Raw genomic sequence first — 21,249 nt, forward strand, 5'->3', positions numbered from 1 at the left:
AAACCTGAATGTGAATCATACCCAATGAGGACAAGTACAGACAGAAAAGTGAATCGCTATTTCCCCTCCCAATCTCACCCTTATCAGACAAGGCAAGGCACATCAGCTGTACAATAAGCCCCCTAGTACAGACAATACTAGGCTGTAAAGATCACTATAAGGCTCCAATATTGTTCTTGGAAATATGCTGGCTTTTGATAACCTCCAGAGCACCTGACCTGACCCTAACGTAATTAAAGAGCATATGTTCCTCACTCGAAACCCAAGCATTTTTCAAGTGCCACAGTGAATAGTATCTTATGGACACTTAACGTAATGAATCACGGGAGCTGTAACAACCCTTGATGAGCTAAGCCAGAAACAGGAACTTTGGACTCCAAGCACAATAGCAAATCTCTTTCACCAAAGGTGTTTAAGCAGATTTCCAGGGTAGTCTGAAAAACAGTCATCAATACTGATGTTTTCCCAGTCCACTCATCCCCTTTAATCTATGCAGACTTAGTCATTGCCAATTTCATCTCCTTTGAGCATTACTTTTAGCCCGATGTTAAGGAAGCACAAATATTTCACTCCTTTTTTTTTCTTCAATAAAATGATATGGTTTAAGTTAGAAATGCAGTGTTGTGCTACAACCTGAAATCTCTTTGAATTTTTCTTTCACAAACACACTGAACAAGGGCAGTATCAAAACTCAGAGGCCTAGTAATTTTTAAATGCTACCACAAGAGGTCTTTCTGAAGAGCAATAACAAAGAAAAAGTGCACAAAAACAACTCTATTTCCTCCTGCTAGTGAAACCACCAATATACTTCAACATAAAAATATATATTTAAAAAAAATACAAATACCCGATACACTAAAAGACAAAAGTCACTTAAGTATCTGAATCCATGCTAAAAGTACAATAGAAATGCAACTAGTGACAGAACAAGGCAGAATACTTAAAGAAAAATAATCTATACTTAAAGAAAAAAACTACGTCCATTGAAAAAGTGCAAACTAAATTCACTAGTCAAGGACAAAGGATTAAAAGTATTTTGTTTTTCCATACAAAATTATCTTTCAGCCCTATACACCAAACTTCTTGTATCATGGGTTTGAGTTTGGCAGTAGTTTTGCAAAACACTTGGCACCACACAAACTACTTGAGATCCTCAGCCCGGGCTCCATAGTTGAGGTCTACACAAAGGCCTGGCTGTAGCAGGAACTTAAAGGTTTGCTCCTTTTACCCATAGAAAGAGAGAAGCAAGGTAAAGGAGATGGCAGCTCATTGTGCAGAACATGGTGCAGTACAAACCCACTCCAAAGCACTGCTGCAAGGAATTCTTCATAGTAGTCATGTGTGCCTTTCCACAGCAGCACTGAGCAGCAAAGGCACTGAAAATATGTAGCTAAATCAAATTTTCTTCCTCTTTGTTACCTGTAGGGGAAATATATTGCATGGACCTAAAGTACTCAAAAGAACAAAACCTGCCTAGAAATGAAAGTTTCCATGGAGCGTATTTGACAAACGCAATGTAGAAGTGTCAGACCTAAGAAGGGTACAAGACTAATAGAATTAAATCAGTCTGCCACCTTCTCAGTAACAAACCTCTTTTCTGGCCTCCAGCTGTGAAAACCTTCTCACTTCTGCAGTTCTTCAACTGACAGTGGACAGGTATTTTTGATAAAACAAACAAACAAACAAACAAGGCTACACAACTGACATTTTGACTCTGAAACCAGCATTACCATTGTTACGAGAAAATACGTAAGGTTTCACCTGTCAGTGTAAATTTTTAACTCCATGGGCTTCCAAAAGCAAAATGCATGCAACTGCGAGCTACAAAGAGCTGAAGCATAGAAGTGTCAACTAGACACATGCAGAAGAAAACCAGCTCCTGACAACAGTTGAGCTCTGCTCAGCTCCCCCACACCACAACAGATTTCAGGCAGGCTATCATTTCACTTGGGAAATTCTATTCTTAATTCATTGCATGCCTGCACTGCATTATTCTTAATGCACTGTATTCTTAAATCATTGTATGATGTACTAGCACATCAGGGTACAAAATACACATGACAACATATACCTTGAGGTCATCTCTACAAGTAGTTGAAGGTGGACTTTACTGAATAACATGAGTAACCTCTTAGTACTTGGTCTGTGTTAAGAGGGTACCAAAAGGAGCAGACACATTTAAACATTCACAACAGTCACTGTTCTACTTGCAGTGATATATCAGACTAACTCAAATCCACTCTGAGCTTAATATCATAAGCAGAAAAAATGCCTGGAAACAGCTTCCACTAAACACCAATCATGAACCTCTTGAATTTAATTTAATTTTCATTTCCCAAATCTTAGCTCATGAGAAAACTCACAAGTTGCTATGCGATTTTTTTCCTAATGTAATGATGTGGAAGCAAGATCATTCTCACTGCTTTACACCACTTGACAATCCCTGGTCTTACGAAATTTATTTCTAGGCTAAAGTTATTGAATTATTGAAAATTACTCAATAGATTTTATATCTTATTCCAGTTCCAAAATGGCTAGTTACATTTTCTTGTTGTTGATTTTAATTAGGGGTGGGAGAAAAAGACACTTTTGTCTTTTCAAATGACAAAATATTTTAGCCCAGAAAAAAACAGCAAAAAGTTTCAGCTCCTTTCTGCCCCATCTACTGCCTTGTCCCATCCCCCAGATGCACATTCTCCTTAAGGCCAGGAGAGAAGCTGCCACAAATAAGTCACCAAGTACAGAGCATGAGGCTTTTCTGTGTCCCCATCTATCCTGCTAAAATAGGAAAGGCTGGACTGTATAACTGAATGATGCAAGCTCTTCCTCTCCTCTTATTTGATTTAAATAGCCCTATACATTAAATACAAGATCCTGAAAGAAGCTGACTATTATTTAACAGTGCTCTAACATGGGTCCTCCAAGAAGGGCAAATAAATGCAGACACCAGTTAAAATACATTATTTTCAAATGTCAAATTTTATGGGAGTTATGTTCACAGAACAATCAAAACACGATTGTTTAATTCCATGTGCAAATAGTTTTTTTCATATATCCATTGTGAAATACAGCTGGCATCACAGTAAGGCTTTGTAGTGGAAGGAAACTGATAAAGGCACAAAATAGACTGCATAACTGTAACAAACAGTTCAACTCCTACTTAAGAAAACTTACACAAATGCACACAAGTTCTATTCACTTCAAAAGCGTATGGCTTTGTAAGGGTTCCAATAATGAAGCTTAAGTCAACACTGGGTTGCAATCAAGCAACGGCAAACTAGAAGGAGGAAAGAAATGGTTTCAGGTAGTCAGTCTGATTTGTCTGTTCTCTTCCCCCTCCAAATTAAATCAGAAAGCTGCAACTCAATTAAAAAATAAACCAAAATAAAAATTGTTTCATCAATAATGGTTCCTGTAGAGCATTTTTATTCTTTCATAGCATAAAAGGTTTCTCATTCCTTCAAAAAAACCTAGAAAAAACAGATTCAACCATATTCCTTTAGCACCATGTTTTAAAATAAAAAATACATTATTTTAAGAAAGAGACTTTGTCCATCAACTATTATCAACTTCAACTTTTGTATGAGACAATTAACAGACAGCAACATAAAGCTTAAACTGAATGCTGAATTTTGATAGTGAAAATCATTTGGCAGGAAGAACTACCTTTTCAGAAAGCTACAGCACCATTCCAAGGATCCAGTCACCCACAGTTTCATGAAGGGCACAAATCTGGCAGACCTTCCTAGCAGCAGGCCACTGAAAGTCTCAGGTTAACTAAATGTTAAATCATAGCTGTCAGTGATATTTAAATATAACAGCTTACTAGAACAGAGGAAAATATACAGTATTTTTTCATGAGTAGGAAAAATCATCCTAGAGCCAATGAACAAACAGTGAGATGTACACTCACCTAATTTTCTGAATGAAATTAAAAAAAAAAAAAAAAATTTTAGAAAGCTGATTACAATCAATTTACAACTTTTCTCTAAGGCACTTTAAGAGAAGCAAAACAAAAAATTGTTTTTCACATTCCCTGGTTGTCTTATTAATCACAAAATGGAAAATCCAAAGAAAGAATGTTTCAGAAATCAGTTAACCCTATTTGTTTATCATTCTTTGATAAATCATCACAACAGAACTTGATAGACTAAAATAAAATATACAATAAATAAAACAGCACACCTAATTAACACTAAAACACTGTGACAACTCAGGGGAATTTTGTAGAAGTAACCTCAACTAATACACCTGAACCACTTGAAGAAGCTCCACAAGATGGCTCCAAAACAAACAGAAACTTGTGACCACCAGCCACTGCTTTGGTCAAATTCAGCTCTGTAGGAATGGGGGCAGCCCCTTTTATTGTGATGATCATTTCCCTTTCGTCACAATGTTCATAAATACTAGGACAACAATGGTTATTATCATTATTCTCAGAGAGGAATGAGCTAGGAAGCTCATTCTTTGGGCGTCCTATATGTACTTTCAGAGCTTTCGAAGAGTTGCCAGGTAGGAACACACAGATCCTTCTTTTCTCGGGAAGCCTGACATAACACAGAAATTGGTATTTTCTTCTTTAATGGCTTCTTTACGAGCAACTGACCATGAGAATTACAAGTCCTGAGACACCAACAAGAGCAAGTGGCTCTGCTGCACTCACCATTAAAGCCTGTTCATTTTTTCACTAATTGGAATGCCTTCACAGCAAAATTTGTCAACCACCTCAGTATAAATGGCATTACGTCGATTATTCATGTAAAAACCAGTAACTTTTTCATTGATTTTTTGTCTAATTCTGAGATTTTGCTTTCTGAAATCAAAACAAGTGAACAGTGCTTTCCCTCCATGCTCCTAAGCAACACAGGCACCCTCGTAAAAACCACCGTGCAGTTTCAATCACACCAATATAATTGGAAGAAAAATGGGCCATTGTAATATGTGCTCCAAGCTAACGAGTTGAAATACTGAATTGCACCTCCAATAACTGAATTTTAACATCTCTGAATTCTCAGAGGCAAAACTTGCTAGGGAAAGAAAAACCACAAACAATTGTTTACTGAAAGGTGTCCAGGGAGGTGACATTTTAATTGCTTACTTTCAGGCAACTTTTCAATCAGTTTTTACATGTTTGAAATGATATTTTAATTGCATTGATCCCAGTCTAGCAAACAGCAAGAAAACAAAACAAGAATAACAGAGATTACTGGAAGGACACACGTCAATTTCATTACTTGCCACACAGTTTGTGCATAAAGGTCCTCTAAAGCAAGAAGCAAGCTGCAAGGTAATAGGATGCCTTGATGCCAGCAACAATATCAATACACTTTAATGAGAGCACACTTTAAACTGCACCAGAGCACTTGATCTCACCAGTATTCTAGACATCTTACAGGGTATGTGTGAGAGCCAGAACTCAGCAAGTTCTGGACACTTGGCCACTGAGTAATCTACTGTATCACAGTTCCACTGTCACCTTCAGATATTGGTATCCTCCTCTGGAGCCCATTTACACCCCAACACAGTCCAGACATGCAAATATGAATACTTACATACACAATCTTACTAATGTTTATCCAAATTTCAGTAAAGTCATGTGGCTAGTTTCTTCCACATTTTGGTGATTCGTTATGCAACAGCTGCAGGTAAAATGCTGCATTTTTTCTTTCAGATCAAGAATTCAGCACATTCCTAACTCTCAGTAACAGTCACTTCAACTACTCTTGCTTACTCCAACCAGCCAGTGGTGAAACAAAGCTTGAAGAGCCCAAGGAAATGACTCAGCCAAATATCGCACTTAATGCTTCTTCAGTACCAGGTGACACTTGATTCATCAGCAAATACACACTGCTACTCACCTGGAAACAGGGGAGGTTTGCCTGCAGATTTAATTGCTTCCCTTTATGTACACACACTCACAAAAAAAAAGGCATGATCAGAAAGCTTTTTTCAAGACTGTCTTCAAATGTCCAATATGGTAAGATACACGGTCCATAATATAAGCGTTCTGAAAAGCAGATTCTGAAATGGTAATACCAGTCATACAGCCACACCTACAAGCAGCCACCTTTTCACTTAGCAAGCCAAAAATCAAACAGCAACCAGATTTTAAGATGATTCAGTTTATCAGAAGTTGATTCCTTAATTTGTTTCTATTAAAAATTCCAAGCACCTTCAGAAGAAAAGTCTCACAGTGGAGTTAGATGGGCACAAAGATATGTCTACTCCATGTGGAAATTCAAGAGCTATATGTCAAAAGAACAAGTTTACTATTTTGTTTGTGCTTTGAGCAAGTATTACATTTGCAGCATTTCTACTAATCAACTGTGCAAGTCACAGGCTCTTTGGGGGAAGTAAGCAGCATTACCAGCAGGCACTTCTATTTGCTGCCTGGGTCTGTCTCAAGCTCCAAACAGAAACATTTGTTCTTCTCTCAGCTTCCACCTTTTTTTCTTTAACCAGTGTCTTTCTTGTAACCAGTGTCTATCTCTCCAGCAGGAGTATTTCAAGTAATAAAAGATCACCATCCAGCTCAAAGTAAGCTTTATGCCTCTTCTCTCCATTATAAGGATTTGTCTTGGAAAAAAAAAAAAAAGGACTGTATATATGAAAAGCAACTCATCTCCACCTTTTTTGTGTGGCAATTGATCCCTAAGCACAGTACTTTATTGTACTTTAACAGTCCTTTATAGTCATTCTATCCTCAGCAGAACATCTGCATTTACAGTGAAACAATGCACTGGTAAAGCAAAAGGCATACCTAAAATACAGTATTTCAAATGTTTGGCTCTTCTTATTTTTTTTGTTAAAAGCTGATGACAGAACAGTCTGAACAGTAGCTATCTTCCACAGATAAAGAAGGTGGGTATGACAGCCTATTTGGTTATGCCATGTGCACACAGGGTCTGATCTACCGGGCTGTCTCCCACGATGACATTGCATCCTTCACAGAACCAGACATGTCATATGCCCCGCAGCCTCCCACAGTCTGCTGCTTTATTTGTACTGTCAAATGGAAGATAAGGTTCAGGTGGGTGGAATGCCAGAGGTAGATAACTGGTTGCACCACTGAGCTCACAGTTCTGTGATCAAAAGCACCAATTCCAACTGGCCAGCAGTCAGCAGCTGCATCTCTCAGGGATCAGTGTTACAGCCAATACCACTTGGTGTCTTTCATAGAGATCCGGATTATAAAAATGGCAAGGCAGTATTTCAGCATACTGAAAGGTAGAACTGCTACTCAGAGAGACATTGACAGGGTACAGAAGCAGACTAGCAAGACTCTCTTGAAGTTCAGTAAATATAAACCCCATTCACCAGTACAGGCTGGGAGCCAGCTGGCCAGAATGTAGCTGTGAAGGCCATGTTTATGTTTTTCACCCATTTAAGTTACATGACTGTAGATGATTGTATTACAGATGCTTGGAACTGAAGAGCAACTCTCAAAGTACATGGCAAAGTAAAGAACTATTACCAAGAAAATTTAACCTGTTTTCCTTAACTTCGTAATTTGAAAGAAAGGACCCTTATCAGTCCCCACACAGTGAGAAAGAGAGGGGAATGGAAGAACAGATGTCAACTTAGAGTTATGCTGCAATTTCTTTTTACTTTGTTCTGCTTTTCTACTTCTACAGATTTTAAAGATACTTTGCTTGGAGCCAATATTGTCACCAGAGATGACAGCCTCCCATGGAATAAAGCTCTGCATGGCTAACAAGTTTAAAACCACTTGAACAGTCATGGCTGCTCACAGAGGTACAGAAAAACAGCAGCCTGACTTGAGCAATCAAGAACTCAGGGCTGATTTCTCCCCAGAAGGAAAGGTACGTGGCCTCAAAATCAAAATGGGAAGACTGGATGAGAGATTACAAAAGAGCTGAAATGTTGCACTGTCACAATCACAGACAAAAAAATGCAAGCAGTATGTAAGAATTATAATGCATCAAAAACAACAAGAGTATTATGCCAAGCACAAAAATAAAAATGAATGTACCCAGCTTCTAAAGCAATGACGTTATGAGGATTTTTGTTTACTTGGTTGTGACTTTTTTTGTTTGGTTGTGGGTTTTTTTTTTGGTAAGTCATCCATAGCAAAAAAACAAACAAACAAACCCAATCAATTACCATGAGAGAATAAATAAAATGTATTTTTCAAAGTCTGCAAGTTACCATACTATTCACACAAGAGTGACAAATGTTATTTACCAAGTACAACATTTTGTCGTATCCCAGCTATAATGCAGTTCTCAGTGATTAGCAAATAACATACTTGGATTCAGCTAAAACGATACAAAAAAAAATCTATGAATTTAGTGACTGTACTGATACTTACATTGCTTTATAAAAGGACTGTGACAGTAGCTATGTACATATATTTACTTTTACATATCTTTTATGTACACTAACAATATGATCTAGACAGTCTGGAGAGTGGGCCCAGGTGAACCTCATGAGGTTCAATAAAGTCAAGTGCAAAGTCTTGCATCTGAGTCACAGCAATCTCCACTATCAGCACAAGGTGGGGAATACAAGAATAGAGCACAGCCCTGCCAAAAAAAGGCTTGGGGACACTGGCAGATAGCAAGCTGGACGTGAACCAGCAATGTACCCTCGTAGCCCTGAAAGCCAGCTGTATTCTGGGCTGCATCAAAAGAAGTGTGGTCAGCAGGGTGAGGGAAGTGATCCTGCACTTCTGCTCTGTGCTGATGAGATTTCAGCTGGAGTACTGCATCCTCAGTCCTCAGTATAGGAGAGGTATGGACCTGTTGAAGCACATCCAGAGGAGGACCATAAAAATAATCCAAGGGCTGGAACAGCTCTCCTATGAGGTCGGGCCGAAAGAGCCGAGCTGTTCACCATGGAGAAGGCAGGCTTTCAGTATCTAAAGGGGGCTACAAAAAGGAAGGGGACAGGCTCTTTAATGAGGTCTGTTGTAACAAGGCAAGGGAAAATGGTTTCAAACCAAAAGAGGGGAGATTTAGATTTGGACAGAAGGAAGAAGCTTTTACAATAAGGGTAGTGAAGCACTGGCACAGGTTGCCCAGAGAGGTGGTAGATGCCCCCCTGGAGACATCCAAGGTCAGGCTGGACAGGGCTCTGAGCAACTTGATATAGCTGTAGGTGACCCTGTTCACTGCAGGGAAATTAGACTAGATGATCTTTAAAGGTCCCTTACAATTCAAACGATATAATTAATACAAAAATTTCCCTGAAATTAAGTTCTGTGTGATACACAAAACATACAGCTAAGGTCATCTTTACACTGTAACAATTATGTACACATAAAAGGGAAGTAGTAGCTTTATAATGGAGAAATGAGTTAAAAGCTGTAGAAATTAATGACAGACCAACAAAACATTTTCATCATTATACCAAGACCGCCAGCTCTAGCCTAGTGTAAGTTATACTGGACTTGGTTGAATGCAAAGATTGTTCGCTTTAGTTGGAATTCAATAGATAAGATTCAGCTTATCTACCAGCCTACACACGTGACTTCTTGAGGTAAAGTTCTTTGAAAATAAATCCAGAGAAAAAAACAAAAGTTCTGATAACACCTGTGCAATATTAGAGGTAAACACAGTTACCACAGCTCAAGGCAAACTTCTCCTTGTATTTTCAACACCCAGACTATGGCTGAGTCACAATAGGCTTTTAGATTGCTTTCTGCTCAACACTTCTACACTTGAAGAAACATACAAATGCAAAACATACAGATTAAACCTTTATAGCTGTATCTATAAGCAGATAAAGATATAAACATGCAGGTATATCAGGATCTGTAAGTATTGTGTTTCATAGAAAGGAGGAAAAAGGGGAAAATTGGGTTTCACTTCTTATTCATAAGACCAGGCTGCAGACAGACTCCAACTATATTGCTGCTGGTTTTTCCAAAGGTTATGCTTGCACATAGCCCACAGCAAATCACATTACATTAATGTGCAAAATCTATGTTAATGCATTATTTGGCTGGCTGTTTCAAGTGCACAGACGTCACGTAGTTAAAAGACTGCATTTCCCTCAGCAACTGTTACTTAGTAACCCCCTGCACGTAAATAGAACTTTACATGACTGCATGTGTGTTGGGAAGGCTAAAATTTATGCTTCAATTCTACAGGCGAGCCAGAACCAAAAAAATAATGCAGGGAACTGTAAATCAAACTCTCACTGGCTATGTTCAGTTGCCTCTCCAGGCAGGAAGTTTAAAGGGAGAGAGAAAACTTGTGCATTAACAGAGATACTTCCGCTGCTATAGTCCTTCTGGTATATCATCACAGAATAGGAACAGAGACAATTTCAAAGAAGGTAGGCCTCAGACAGATTTTTCTGGTATTGCTCATCAACAGTGCAGTGCAAACTTCAGACACAAGCCAAAAAGAGACTATGGAAAGATCATGACTTTCTCCCCTAGAGGTAGTATAGTCTACTAGCTATATAATTTCCGGGTAGGTCTGGTAGTATAAAATCCACAGTCAAAACAAAACACTAATAAATAAATAAATAAATAAAAGAAAAAAAATAAAAAAGAGACAAGAATTCATCAACTCTAAATATAAAGACATCAATAGATCAATAGTTACTTTGTATTAATTTATATATTTGAACCACATGCATTCTACTTGTGAATTGACTGACGAGCATCCAAACTAGCAACACCAGACTTCTGTGTTTTTTGATCAAGAGACAGTCTTTTCAGCAGACCAGATAGACTGCTGGAAATACCTAGGAATCATTTTTATCCAATTCCTCATCACTGCAGTCCACTTCCTTGCCTCTAGCACCCAAAAGTTTCATTCTTCCACAATATTTCTTTTCTTAAAAATAAAAATTAAAAAAATTGTCTTGACTTCTAAGTATTTAACTGAGTTACACATATTGCATTTCACAAATATATTCACAAGGAGAGGTTACACATATAATTGCAGTGTTACATTCAATATAAGCATACTGATAAGCAAATACTTGTCACTTACATTTCTGTTAGCAGGCTTATAACCCATTACAAGAAGTCTGGCCCATTCTTTCAACTACAGCATTCAAATAAGCATCTCCTATTCCACCCAAAGAATTAAAAGTCTCAGGATTTTTAATAGATCCTCAAAAGAAATTCTAGAAACACTAGCCAAACAAAGTACTGTCCTCTCTGGAGCTCCTCCTGCATTTTCTGCTGTAACAGGTAACTCAATAGATACAAATTCTCATGGCAAAATCCTGAAGAATCAATGCTTCAAAACATGGGTTGCTACTTAGAAATTTTGCTGTTGCAATTGTATCTCAACACTAATAGATTCACAACAAGCAAGATGCCTTATATCAAGAAGTATCTTGTCCTGCTAGGCACCAGGCACCTTTTCTTTCAAGAACAACAACAACACCCACAGAAGTATAAAAAATGAAAACTCACCAACCAACAAAACAACAGCAATAAAAAACAAAAATTAACCCCACTGAAGACTGACTATGAGAGCTCCTGCAGATATCATTTTCTTAAAGCGCTGAGACCCAGTTTGGCAGCACACCAGCTGAATTAAGATCTGCACAGGAGACTTGGCCAAGTCTCATTTGGTGATTGGGGCAATTAGCTGGCCATCTGGCTCTCTGCATGGAAGACAGCAGCTCCACACCTGCTCCATCAGCCTATAGTCTGTAGCCTAATTGATTCAAGCACGCTGATCAGGGCAAAACTAGAACAACTTGTCTACTGCTGAGACCACTGCTCAGAAGCTGGGATTGAAGCCAAACCCTGCTCCTGGTGCAGCCATCTCCTTCATGGGCTCCATGTTCAGAACATCTCTAGTTTCAACACACAGCAAGCAGCAAGACTGAATTGTGAAGTGGCCAAATACACAAAATTGATTTGAAATATGTTTTAAGCGCTGTAAGCTTCCAAATTACACACATCTTTTATTCTCCCACAGTTGGGTGACTCAAGAGCTGCAACATTATTACAAATTAACTGTATTCTACTATCACATCATAAGCTCCCCCTGCACAATCCCAGAACAGAATTTGATGCCTGAAAAACCTCAGCATCCCTCCCTCCTCAAAGGCAATGATAGCACTTGTTTCCATGGCTGGTCAAGCACTTGCTGTTGAACGTGACTACCAGGACACCTATACAACCTCTTAGGAGGGTACAAGAGCCCAGAGCTCCCCAAACTCCCAGGGCATCCTCTGGTAGGGACCTTTTAGCCTCCTTTCCCTCAAGCTCCATAAAACTTTCATTTTCAGATATTCTATCTTTGTAAGGCCTATATAACACAGAATAATAGAATGATCATAAAATAATAATAAGTAACAGAAAAAAATGCCAGAGAAAATAAGGTTTTAACAGACAGAAAAGTGCACTGAAGAAATTCCAGAATGGAGTTATGTTCCCTCTCCTTCCAGGAGGGCTGCAGGAAAGGATAACAAAATGCATTAAGATTAAAAAAAGAGGAAAAAGTGTTAAAGTTTAATTTCAAATAAATATTTCACCTATTTTCTCTAGTTACAAGTACCCTTATTCATAAGAAATTATCTGAAGGAAATGTAAAGAATTACATGTTTTGAAATATTGAATTTGCAAGAATCCTAAAGCTAAATGTTACAATTCCATGTTTTCAGTACCTACAAATCCACGTAGCTTCATTTAAGTCACATCTAAATAAAATAGATTACTCTGATTCAGATCTATCTCAACTAAAATACATTATATACATTTTCTGATTACATATTTGCTTTTGAAAGAAGCTGCAGATTAGCACTATATCATAGGAGAGGACCTCTTCCTACCAGAATATATACTACTGCAGCACAAAGCAAATTATTTCTTTCAGCAGAAACAAACCTGAGTTTTAGTCTTCATTATGCACAGCTTTTGACCTAGAATCTTATCCCATGTGACTGAGCTCCAGAAATAACATCAATCCTCCTAAACATGCTGAGTTTTAGGCATAGCATTGGACACAAGACAAAGCAACTGTTATTTTACGTAGTGAGCCCCACCTATTGTGAACTCTGAAGCCTTTAACTGAATACTAAAATATACTGATGAATTCTATTATTACCTATTTAAGATACTAAATATATTGCTAAATATTTAACAAATAGATATCGGTAGCAAATATTGAAACATGTTTTATGAGATATTAACTTTCCTCATTCCTTACAGTCCTTAAAATGAGGTTCTGATTCAGTCTCATATTCATCATCCTTCATCCACCAAGCCTCATAAAAACAAATGGGATTTCAAATGGATAAAAAAGGAAAAAGAAAGCAATTATATAGGCTTTCTCACTATGCACGATAGGGCAAATTTCTTCAGCAGTTGGAAGCTCTGGATCATCATTAAGAGAAAATGTAGCCTGTAGTTCAGAAGGAAGATCAGAACAGGGAGAAAACTCCCTTGGACTAAGCCTGCTCATCTCACCTCTTCAAGCTATGGCAATGATCATGCTGCCTATATCCCTAAGTGGCTGCAAAGTACATATATTCAAATAGACTCACTGTTTTTTGGCTGGAAGATGACTGTTCAAGTGTATAGGTATTGTTCAAGAAGTGCAAATTTTCTCTTCCATGGTGTTTCCACCTTCCAGTAAGGCTGCCTGTCTGTTGGCTGCTTTTTCCACTGTTTCTGAGTGTGCTACCACACTGTTAATGATTAACTACTATTTGTAATGCGACAGAAAATCAAAACATGGATCTGAATTTAGACTGTGTCAGAGATGGAGATGCTAGCAGGAAATAGCGTGCTAAAAGTAAAGTGGGTGTAAGGAGTAGGCAGATGGAGAAGCTAGAGAAGGAAGAAAGGAGGTGAAAGACTAGGAAAATGTGCTAGACATTTAGTAAGTCAGTTATGACCACAAAACCATAAATCACTCAGATTTCAACATAACAGACTCAGATGGTATCTTCTAACCAAGACGTTGCCAGCATGTTGGGATTTCCATGACTCATGTGATAACCTCAGCACTACCAGACAGTGAATCCAGTCCTGAAGCTCTTACACAGAATGGTATTAACTTAGGACCCAAAAATCGTGTCATTTTTTTCCTTTCTTCTTTTTTGATAGCAAGTATCTTGTTTAAATCTCACTGGTGATTGACTTTCTACAGTTTCTTGCCCTGGGTTCTTTTCCACATATTTTGAGCTGCGTGGAGTTCACAAGTGAGCTAAGTGCTTCTATGTCTCCCTATATTCAGCACTATTTAAACATACTCTGTGATTCTATTTACAGGTGAATTCAGCAACACCAACTTGAATGTCACCCTGTAATACTGTGGGGAAAAAAGAAAAGCTATATAATTTCCATTACTGTCTTTTCTTGATTATAACAGATGTTCAGAAGGCCCCCCTAATTATCCAATGTAAATGGTATGTACCTTGTGGCTTTTAGCTCGTGCAAATGTTCATGTTGTTATGGCCACATCCACGGGATGCTGCACTGAAAGATCAGATTGTTTTTCAAGTTACCTTATCTCATTAATCAAGAACGAAGCCATATTACTTAAAGCTTTTTCAATTTCCTCTTGCAAAATACTTTTTCCTCCAGCAAATACTAATAAACTGTTTCTGTCATCTTAGAGCTGAGGACGTAGGAAAGTTATCTAAAACAAACAAAAAAAACATTCCATGAGACCTTTATTCAAAGTGGAAAATAAGCTTTTGAACTGTAACTGCAGACAAGTTATATTTATTTAGTGTACGAGTAATTGCAATTGCATTAGAAATTGCTGTTTCTCATTCATCTTCAGCTTCTGAAGTGAAAAGAGAAGGTACTACTAAAGTGACACTTTGTATCACCTTGTATCTCCTTCCTTCTGATGTCTGTTTCATGTCTGCTAATTTTACATGTAAAGGCACCTTCCCTTAGCAATGCAGAGTTCCTCTTTTCTCATGGCAGAATATTTAGCATCAGATTTTAGCAACACTTTGGTTTTGACTTTGTACTGATGCATGGTGTAAAACTGTATCTATTGACAAGTTTCACTGACTCAACTTCACAGACAGCTACACTATCAGAAATACCAGCTGGTATGAAAAAGAGAAGCCAGACAAAACATGGTTCCAACACGCTTCTTTCCAGCTGATGTCCAGGAGCATCAGAGAACAGGAGTTCCATTAGGGGAATAAGATGAGGACAGATTTCAGAACACACTTTTACTGGGGTTTAATACTTCAACAAGCAACAACTTGCTTAACAACTATTTACAGGGTAGATAGTGATAGGAGAAGGGGGAATGGTTTTAAAGTGAGACAGGGGAGGTTTAGGTTAGATATTAGGAGGAAGTTTTTCACTCAGTGGGTGGTGACGCACTGGAACAGGTTGCCCAAAGAGGTTGTGGATGCCCCATCCATGGAGGCATTCCAGGCCAAGCTGGATGTGGCTCTGGGCAGCCTGGTCTGCTGGTTGGCGACCCTGAACATAGCAGGGGGGTTGAAACTCGATGATCATTGTGGTGCTTTTCAACCCAGGTCATTCTATGATTCTGTGTGCTGGTCACTGTCCCAGAGATAGGAGATTCTGCTGTGGTTTGGCTCCACAGGTGAAGCTCAGCAACTCTCCTCTAACAGAAGAATGCTCTTTACTCTACCTGATGTTACAGACATAACTGTATTTGAAGGTAATATATTACTGCACAGTATATATGTATTTAATATACAATCTTATCATGTATAACTACTGGAAATGCTAATTTGTTTCTTTGACCTATCTCACCCAGTTTCAGAAAAGATGATAAAACTTCTTGCCACATGATAGCACAAACCACCTAGCAGCAGAAACACACTTCAGGCTTTCTCAAGATTATAAACAAGTTCATCTTCATTTTTCTGGTGTGAAGTTGCAAGAGCAATGAACACCACCTTATCAGGCTGCTTTTAAGGCTGACTCTAACCACAGAAGCCAGTTCAACAACCAGGTCAGCTCACAAGGAGGTCACAAAGAACAGGAGGGCATCACACCTCCACCCCTACAGGTCCTTGCTAATTTAAGGGCTGCTATCGTTACACTCATCTGACAAGACATTTACGTAGTTCTGTATCAAAGTTAGCAAGAAACAGACATGAAGGAAACTGTAGGAAAATATACCACAGCAATATGGCATATGACACACAACACTTCCACCTTCTGCCAGTCAGTTCTGTAGGCTGGGTGGGAAAATAAAGCCTAAGATCCTTGCTCCTCCCCAGCCAAAATCACAGTGACAGTTCCTCTTCCTTTTACACCCATGCAAGTTCAAACAACTCCAGACTTAAATCAAGAAACATTAGTGCTTAGCAGTTGTGTACACAACAGAAACACATGCTCACAATGTACTTGATATAATTGTACCTACATATTTACTATTTTACTGTGAGGAAGATCTAGGGAAAATGTTTCAAAGATCACAATTCATTCAAATCCTTCAATACTTTCAATAGGTGCTGTAGCATTGACCAGAGCTTGTTGTTTACTTACATCTGCTATGCCTGTGTGGCATACAGGCTTTTGCTTTTTGCTCCTAAAAACACATGGCTAATGGTGGTGACTATGTTGAAAGACAGTGTTCTGTGGCTGGGAATTTGCTCTATCAGTGTTATTGTACTTTTTGTATGTGTTGTATGGAAATACATAAGAGGCATTAGTTTTGGAGCAACCTACATATTTAAACACATGACTTCAATTTGGACACATAAATTGGTCCTTCTACAGTAGAGCTCCTTGCCTGTTTAAACATTGAATGGGAATTGATACCATACTGAATGATGGTCTTAAGGTTAATGTCTGATGAAAGATGTCATAGCCTGGCATTCCCAGAGGCTTCAAACAGCACCATCCTTTCAATACCTCCGTGATATCATCTCACTGTCTGAAATACACCAGTGCCTGAAGGCCCACTCAAGGTCTCAAAGCACTGCTATTAATACAGAACGACACTGCATCCATCCCAGCAAGCAGTCTAGTTAGTCAGTATGAAGGTTAAGAAATGAAACAGGAGGATAAAGCCTGCACAAAGGAATTTGCTCAAGGCCAAATCTCAGTCAATGATAGAATGTGAAGAAAACAGACATCTGTCAAATTGAATTGGTCTTGTTTAACCCAACTTTATAGAACTGTCCTTCACTCTAAGGAATGGCACTGCCTCTTCTTAGAGCAATATTTCCTTGTACCAGACCCTAGTTTGACCAGATTCTGGTGATTCAAGAGAATTCTGCAGCGTGCAACTTGTAAAACTGGTTGGTGAAAATACTAATTTCTCTCACTCTTTCTCTATTCTTCCTTTACCTTCAGAAATATATTGACTTCAGAGGGAGTATTTGAATACACACATCAAATTACAAAGAAGAATATACCACTAGAGCTCGTGTTCTCTTTGTTTTACAGCAGAAGGTAAAACTGAGAGAAAAAAAATAAATAAATGAGGAAAATAAGAATAGCATAGTCCTGTACAGTGTAAAGCATAAAGTGGCTAAATTTTTTTTGTACCTGGCGTAAAAAAAACCAAAGCAAATAATAATAATAAACAAAAACAACCCACAAGTATCCTTCGATGCATGGTGTAGGTCTTCAAGCATTCTTAGCAATCCGAGGTAAGGCATCAGAGGAGCTCAGTGTGAAAACCTTTTTGCTTGCTGATTGTACAGCGTCTACGAGGTGAAATATATAACTACTGTACTGAGCCAGCCTGCATCAGAACTTCACCTATCTCTTATCAGGGAGAGACAGAAAGCTTTCTGTCAATGTTATGAGGAGTAAGGCTGCAGAGGGTAGAAAATCTCTCAACCTTAGCAAGGCAAACAGCAGAAAGAGGAAACAGAATCTGTTCCGAATCAGAGTAGAAACAATTTGACTTACAATACTTGCTCATCATAAATGTAACAATTTAGCTTGAACTACTTGAGCTGAGTTTGACTTAAACACTGAGAACCAGTTAGTTTATGACAATGATCAAATGAATCACTTCAAAACACAGTACAGAAACAAACTAACTTGGCAGTCTAACTTCGCAACACAGAAAGACTTGGTCACTGTTGACAGATGGCCTTGTAGCTTCAACAAAGAATTAGCTGTAGGCTGAGTGCTATGTCATCACTACATCTGTTTTCAGTTTCAGTCTGTGAAAAAGCAGTATACTGCAGCTAATTTTGCCAAAGTTCCCCAGAGCTTGACACACAGACAGCAATTGGTTTTGGTTCCTTGGTGTTATTTACAGCACATCAAGGACATGAAACTGGTAGATGATCCAGCATTTCCAGCAATCTAACATGTTCCAGGTGTACACAGTCCTGAGCAATCTATTTACATGGCAGGGCAGCAGCTTTTAGTCCTTCATTACAGGTCACCAGCTTACTTTCCAGCAGTCCATTGTACTATGTGGCACACAGTACAGAGAAATCATGCTCTGTGGTTTTGCTCATTAGGATAGCTGTTGTTGACAATGACCAAAAAACTTCTTATCATGGGTCTAAACAATCAGCACTGAAGGTAGAGCCTGTTCTGATGGGTACCAAAAAGGTTCAGATATTTAGGGATGGTCATGTATGTACTGAACAGAATTTTCTAAGTGAGACAGACAAAATAAGCAGTGGCAGGGAAGCATTCTAATGCAATACTCAAAGGCAGGTTTGGTCATTAAGAAAGAACACAGGGCTCTTTGTAGTTTAAGTGTACCAAATTAATACGCATCAATTACAACTGAGAACAAAGATCAATGAAATTCTGGTCACCTACTCTTTTAATTCTATATTTAGCTCTCAGAGAATTAAAAGAAATGTAGGGCAGAGATGACAGAACACTATTTTTTGTTTTGTTGTTCCCAGATATATTTCTGTAAATTTAAACCAAATATTATCACTAAGAACAAAGTTGAACAGTATCTATATTTACACATTTGGCAATGCACTCAGTAGGCCACAAAGTCTAAAACCATCTGAGGTAGAAGAAATGAGACAAACTGCTGGGTTCATTAAATAGTTTTATGTCTCTTACAAAAACTATTAAAAATCTGTGAAACACAAAACAAAAATCTGACAGAAATGAGGTGAACTATATTGTTGCTTTGAAGAAAATATATTTTTCTTGTTATTCAGATCAAATATACTAATTTTCAAAGTATTCAATTAATTTCACATTCTTCTCCATGATAAGGATATACTTATTGCCTGGCATTTTTATAATTCAAGTGAATAACAATGCTCTGAAAGGATAATCACAACGCGGGAAGCCATTTAGTTGAGTTTTGCAAATTTACCCATTTGAGAACATCAGAGTTTTGTTATAGAAATTTGATGAAATAACTGCTTTCTGATTCTCCATTTCGATTTTGTCATCAAATACCTACATTTACTGAAACAAAGCTTGATGCCAACTCAAACAAACAACAACAACACATCAAAACCACAGCAATTGCTGTGGCCATTTAATGTCCAACCACGAGTTACAGTTCAGTAGCAATGTCTTTAATGTCTCTAAACATTAAATAGCCATCTAGAGAACTGGACAAGCTGCTGAGGAGCCAGTACAGTGTTTGTGCAGCAAATCTGATTATCACGGGTTCAAATCAGCTGCCTAAGGTGATACTCTTTGGCACTGCATTTTGGGGCATGAAAACTGCTTAAAGTTACAAGTGATTAATTTTACAAAGATCTTTCATGAGCTGCTGGCCTTCTGCATTGAAGTTCTACTGCTACGAGCAGAGAGAGGCAGATCAGTGTTTCTACTGCGGCCTCTACAAGCCTCCAGTAATTGTCTCCCATGTGACACCACAAGACTGGTGGGAAAACAGTTCTAATTTGCAGCTATGTTGAACAAAGACAAAAGAGAGACTTCAGCTCAAAAGGAAAAATAAAACAAAACAAAAAAGGTATGGTACATACAGTTATTACTGCTGGTAAGAACTTCACAGACTGAATCAAAATTGATTGGCTATATAGAAGACATAATAGCTGCTTAGCCATATATTTACTGATTTAAAATATGTGGCTTTATCATTTCCTGCAACATTATTGCTGTCTTCCGTGAGTAAAGGGAGATACTGATCAGGCATTATTCATTTTAATTTTTAGGGGGCTGTTTCATTTTTGAAGACTAAAAGGATGAGTGATGGGCAGAAGATACTACCACAGAATTAAGTTTCCCTTCAAAACATTTCTGGTAAATGAGTGTTATTTTCATTTCAGAATCAATTTCTGTACATGGCCTCATAAGGAAAAAGAAGATGTGTAAGATGCACGACCCCAAAGTAGAACAAATGCTTTGATGTATTTTTCTGACCAGATTTTGTACTCAAAGAGCCAATCAGAGGCACACAGAACGTAATGAGCAATTATGTGCCATGCATTAGGATGTGTACCTGCCACGCCACACCTGCACATTTGGTCAGAAAGAATAAAAATATACATCTGTTAGGTCCATATGACATTGCTGGAACTGCACAAGTCTATTTTGTAGATGGGAAGTAACAAAAAACATTCAGAAGTAGAACACTACTTGAGAGTCATAGTATTTGTACTGAAACTGAAACTATTTTGTAAAATACTGCATAAATATGAAACAAAAACGTATGTCACCAGTTGTCCTCTCTTCCTGCTGTAATCCCTCCAGTGTCCTTATATAAAAGATGTCAGGGAACTAGCAACTCTATAAATTCTAGTCTGCGTGTATCATTTAGGGATAGATGCTTATCTGTGCCACGGCAATTATCTGTCCAACACAAAGGGCAACTACTTTACACACAGAATTTGAACCATTATTTTTGGGTGGGAACAGGTGGAGAGAAGTTAGCAATAGCTAGGAACAAGAAGCAACTTTTTTATGCTTTTTTTTTTTTTTTTTTTAAGATATGTTCTCCTCTTGCACAGTGCAGAAACACAAATAAGATATTATCACAAGACAAACAGAATACCACATAACATGTAAAATACAGAGTGCCAACAGAGGCCTAGAAAGCAAATGCTAACTTTAATGAATATTTTGATGGTCCTCATCATTCTACTGGGGAGATTTTTAAAGCTGTACATACTGAGACTGACAACCTTTTTCCATTAGAGTTCCCTTATTTTATATGTTTCTATACAGTTTCCTTCTCATGGATAAAGCAAATGACTCCCAGAATGGAAAGTTGTCAACAAGTAAAACATTAATCATCTCATTTGCTCTTCAAAAATTTCTCCAATTTCCTGCTTTTCAGGCTCAATTTATTCATTTCCACCATGATGAGAAGCGCTTTATGGATCTGAAGCACAAAAACATGGCATTCCTCATTAAATCTTCTGCAGCAAAACCCTGGT

At 38.1% G+C, this 21,249-nt stretch overlaps 1 protein-coding gene across 5 annotated transcripts in view; it reads right to left on the reverse strand.

The window, feature by feature from the left end:
• The window catches only part of LOC125690524 (myelin basic protein), a 105,436-nt gene that overhangs the window by 59,800 nt on the left and 24,387 nt on the right, over positions 1-21,249 (reverse strand). The gene's annotated exons all lie outside the window — the stretch shown is intronic.

Source organism: Lagopus muta, chromosome 3, assembly GCF_023343835.1.
Source record: "Lagopus muta isolate bLagMut1 chromosome 3, bLagMut1 primary, whole genome shotgun sequence".
Classification (NCBI taxonomy): Eukaryota; Metazoa; Chordata; class Aves; order Galliformes; family Phasianidae; genus Lagopus; species Lagopus muta.